We start from the raw sequence: 5,376 nt of genomic DNA, 5'->3' as shown, positions 1-5,376 counted from the left end.
TAATTTCCCATTTCTAATTTGTCCAGTTTATTGGTTTAGTATGGAGCTTTTACTTATTAATGTTTATATTGCTGATTCCAAATATAAATGTTTCCTTCTCTAGGTCATGAACATTTATTTTTGTTGGTCTTTTCAGTATCAAACCTGCTACATGCTTACAACTTCCATTGAAAAGGGCAAAATTTATTGTCTCTTCTATATATAAACAGAATTTTAGACAGCACTGCTATGAGTTTCCTTGGTGAAAAATGAAATGAAGTTTATTTCACCATATGAGCTAATTATTTTGAGATGTACCTGTTGAATGCTGATGACCTTGACCTCATGGGCAGACACACATCATTATAAAACAAGCCTAAAGTGTTCAGTGATAAAATATAGGAGTTGTCTGTTATACCTAATTAGGAACAATTATGAAAATACATTGTTCATAAATTGTCCTTTACCCAGATATACACTCTTGTACATGCCTGCATGAATGTGTATGGACGAGTGTGTTTGAGTCTATCTGATAGTCATGGATGTGCTATGATGTCTTAGAAACCAAGCATAGGGAAGTATCAGAAGTGGGTGGCCACCATCATCTTCTTTTCCATAAAATCAAGGACCAAACAAAATTTTTCTTGTAGAAAATTCTTGAGTTGTCCACCGACCTATAGAAATCAGGACATTTCTGCAGAAACAGAAGATATTTTTCTACAAGTGACCCCAAAATGTGTACCCTAAAAATACAGATATAACAACCTATAAATAAACTTAAAAATGCAAAAGTCTATCCAAAGTGGCATTTCACAGTAGCTCAAATATAAATTATTGGTACTGAGATTGGGCAGAACTTCCAAAAGAACACTGTAGTGATTCTCCTCACTTGCCTTTCTCAGGTGGAAGGGAACCAGAGTCACCTGGGATTCTTTCTGAGGTGTTCACTTTACCACAAATCATCTCTTACTTGAAATGAGTCTTTAAAAAGTTGTGTTTACTTAAGAGTCATTCATGGCAATACATCTTAATGCTTCTCCAAAAATAATAAATTTCCCAATCTCAAGATTATATTACATTCATATACTTAACCACTGCATTAATTTTAATTTCTGTCTAGTTATTAGCAGTGCTCACAGCAAGCCATTTATTGTTAACTTCAAAATCATGCCAACTCTCTGATAACTTCTTCATAAGAAAAAATGCCTACAAAAGAAAAAATGCTCCAAAATGGATAATTAACACAGGTAACAAATGCTACCAAGACCAATATTTGACTTAGTAATAGAAAAACTATTCAATTCTTAAGACTATTTGTTACAATTTCTAAACTTCTGTCTTCTTCAAAATGATGTGTATGGATTAAGTTAAAATGTAAAATACCATTTTTTAAATTTAGTAATAAGTAGCAGATATGAAAGCCACTTAAAAAGGGAAGATACCAAATAGTAAATATGAAGAATTACTTGCCTGTGTTTTGAATAAATCAAGCCAAACATGAAGTAGCAGTGAGTGTCAAAGGTCCTTGGGATGGTGTATGGAGATTTGACTCCTGGAGACAGAGAGCTTCGCTTAGGGTCGGACCACTAAATGTGCCCCCTGTATTATTTGCTTTTCTATCACTGTGATGAAACACTATGACCAAAAAAATATGAATGAAAGTATTTAAGTAGGCTTACAGTTTCAGAGTACTAGGGACACGATGAAGTATTAAAGCCATGGCAGAATAAACATTTGAGTTCCTACAACTCAAATCACAAGTAGGATGTAGTGAGGATTAGCTTGAAATGGTATATCTCCCCCAGTGTCACACCTCCTTCAACAAGGACACACTTCATAAACCTTGCCTTCCCAAACAGTTCCAATAACTGTGTACCGAGTATTCAAACATCCGATCCCATGGGGGCCATTCCCATTCAAATTACAGTATCCTCTTTCTCCTACAAATTTCCTCTGCACTGTTGCAACATCTTAGTCTTAAAATGCTCCACACATTTTGTCCCATTTCTTTTTGAAAGTTTGAAATATCCATTTTAGAAAGCAAATAAAAGTTTCATGCTCAAGAACAGACTTTCAAAATTATATTACCCCCATTTTCAAAGATTATCCTCATTTCTATTGAGTTTTAAATGATTATTTAAGAAAGGACATGATTATGCCTCAAAATTATTAAGTACCTCAAACATAAGGCAATTGATATTTTAGAGAACATTTGCAGCAAATATAACTAACAGAAAAATCTGAACACCACAATAGTCAAAGAAGGAAGAGGAACTAAATGCATGGACCTACAAATATACATTGCAGAATTTCCAACTGACTGATAATGGGTTCTACAGTTTAGCTTAGTAAAAATTCTGTTATAAAAATTAGTCAAACTATTCCAACGTGGATACCCCGGGAGGTCACTCTCCCCGGGCTCTGTCCTGGTGGCGTAGGGGAGCGTAGGGCTCTGCCCGGTGATGTACACTCCCTTTCCACACCGTTGGATATGAAGCTGGGCTTCGAGTCTGCTCCTATATATTCCTACAGCTCCTTAGAGTCTTTCGGACCGTGACTGAGGAGACAAACCATGCAGGAAACAAAAGGCTCAGGGGACTTATGGTGTCAGTGTTCCATTTTGGGGAATCTAATCTTTGCTTATTTTTCTTCAGGAAAGAAGAGGATTTGCACAGCTTCCTGCTGAAGGTTAACATTGGGGTCTTGCACCTTAATGCGGTTTGGCAAAGTTGTCTGTATTAGGAGCTCAACCCAGAACATTGTCAGTGCTAAGCAAGCACTTGTGCATAGCCGTTCTGAGTCTGGTAAATATAAATATTTGAGACCTTAATGATACTTAGATTTTTGAAGTCCATTGCTGTGGTGTGAAAGTAGTTAGTATGTACAAGGACCTGTTCCTTTCCCCAGAACCATAAAAATCACTAAGATCACACCAGTTTCAAAGCCAGACTGGCTTACAAAACTTGTGTTTATTCCATAAATGTGATATGTGTGACAAAACTAGTGTTGACATTTGTGTGAATTAAAGACAAAATTTTGACTGTTAAAAAAAGTTAGTCAAACAAATGTTAGTCTATGATAATTTATAACATATCGTGAACCCAGCTTAAATCAGCCTATATTATTTGATAGAAACAATCATTTGAAGAAAACAAAAAGTTTCCTTCCAATGTTTAGAAAGTATAGAAACATTCATTTAAAAAATTAGGATAATAGATTCTGCTCTTGGCCTTCATATTCTCTCTGTAATCGAAGAATATATTTTTCACATACCATGTTATTACTATTATAACTAATTGAGTAATTAAAAGCACATTTCAAAGACAACCATACTTTTAGAGCAACAACTACATAAACAGAGATCATTTCTGCACAAAAAAGTCATTCTAGGCAACACACAGGCAGAGCATTCCGTTCTTCTTAGTATATTCCCAAAGTTCAGGAAACCTTTTAGTATCCGGAATAATTGCAAAGTCGGCAACTCAGTATTACATGTCAAACTTTATGTAAAATAATGTACATTAAAATTTAAATACAAAAAAGTGACTGCTAAACTTTTAAGGAGTGAGAGTTGGGCAAAAATAGCAAATGATAGAAACTGGGGTGACTATTTAAAATTGCAGAAGGGACTTGCTGGTGTCAGGGTTATAACTCAGTATTCCTGGAGAGGGCTGGCTTGAGCAAAATGCATCTCAGTCTTCAGATTCTCCTCTGGTAATTGATTCACAGACAGTTATATTTTAGACAACTGCTTCATAAATTATCTATGACTTATTCCTTATTATCAATTATCATTTTAATCATGAGTTTAAATTGCTTTATAATCTGCACTGAAATTTTAACATAATACACAACAAAGTCTAAAATCAGATCCATATTTCTAAACTACAAGCTTAATGAAGCAAATTGTGTCTGGTTTCCCTGTCAACTCACTTAAAGTATGATATCAGCCATTCTCTTGGTTTTTCTAAGGGCTGTCCTCTTACATTGGTTTCTACATTAGGAAGTACATGGGTATTGTATTTCACTTAATGTGTTTGTAGGTATTATTACTGAAAGCCAGGGATTTTAGTTTTTGGTTTGACATTTTAATTTCAAAGACTACAGAAAAAATGACCTTCATTATTTCTTATTAATTTTATCAGCAGTTTGTTATGATTTATATTTAAAGGACCTTTATGGAAGTAATATTTATTGTTTTTTCATCTCATATTTGTCCTTATAATCCAAATTGCTAAATAAGTTGTGAAACAACCAGTGAAGAATTATACCTTTAATATGGTTTAAATGACTAGAGTAAAATACTTCATACTTTAGGGAAGAATACATAATTCCTTTAGTAAATATAATTTGAATGAAATTCATTATTTTGATTCTCCCAGGGACATTGCCTCTGAAGGCAATAGGGATAATAAAGGAACAAGACTTGTATTGATTATGTTTAATGACTCTTTTAAATGAATGGGTCACCTACTGGTTCAGAAGGCAGTGCATATCTCTAAGTGGGTAAAAATGAGTGGTTTTAAATTGATTTATAGGTCTTGAAATCATGATGAACACAATATTGGTAACAGAGCTTTCAACTAGATGATTTAACAAATATAATCAAACATTTGCATTATGAATATTTCTGAGAAAACTAAGATGCTATATGATACAGTATTCGATACCTGGCTTCAGTAAGAGTATTCTAAGTCATGAAAAATCTTACATTTAGATTCTTTTATTATTTTTCATTGTATAATTTATATTATCATGAAGATAGAGCCTTTCAAATATAAGATTCATGCCTGGAGTTGGTGGTGCACACCTTTAATCCCAGCACTCCAGAGGCAGAGGCAGGCAGATCTCTGTGAGTTCGAGACCAGCCTGGTCTCCAGAGCGAGTGCCAAGATAGGCTCCAAAGCTATACAGAGAAACACTGTCTTGAAAAACCAAAAAAAGAACAAAAAAACAAAAAAAAACCAAAATCAAATATAAGATTCACAACTGAAAATTGTGCAAGCAGCTGATGCTGTTACAGGTGTTTACCTACTAATTAAACCAACAGGGATAATAAAAATATTGTTGGTAGGTTTGCCTTCATTGTTGACTACATATTATATAATACAAGTCACTCTAAAGAATAACTGGGTGAGGTATGGTAGATACACAAGTAGGAAAGGAAAAGAAGACTTCAGATGTGCGAAAGTGCTGTTTAAATCCAATATAGATGGCTATCAACTTGTATTGCCATTTCCATATGTAATAATATAATGAATATTATACTATAGCCTATTGAGTAATATTATTATTATGATTTGAGTCTCTTGACAATGATGATTACTTTCTAAAATTAGATGAAAATAGTGAATGCCTGGCTTCCTTCTTGCTCTACTAACCTGACCCCTACCGAGG

At 34.1% G+C, this 5,376-nt stretch overlaps 1 non-coding gene across 1 annotated transcript; it reads left to right on the top strand.

The window, feature by feature from the left end:
• The first annotated feature begins 2,362 nt into the window (after positions 1-2,362).
• Positions 2,363-2,566, top strand: LOC113830810. The gene has a single exon (XR_003481343.1). It is a non-coding gene; the product is annotated as a small nucleolar RNA SNORA73 family (small nucleolar RNA).
• Positions 2,567-5,376: the final 2,810 nt, after the last annotated feature.

The sequence above is a fragment of the Cricetulus griseus genome, assembly GCF_003668045.3.
Source record: "Cricetulus griseus strain 17A/GY chromosome 1 unlocalized genomic scaffold, alternate assembly CriGri-PICRH-1.0 chr1_0, whole genome shotgun sequence".
Taxonomy (NCBI): Eukaryota; Metazoa; Chordata; class Mammalia; order Rodentia; family Cricetidae; genus Cricetulus; species Cricetulus griseus.
The sequence above is the reverse complement of the archived record's forward strand: the minus strand, read 5'-3'. Positions and strand labels throughout refer to the sequence as shown.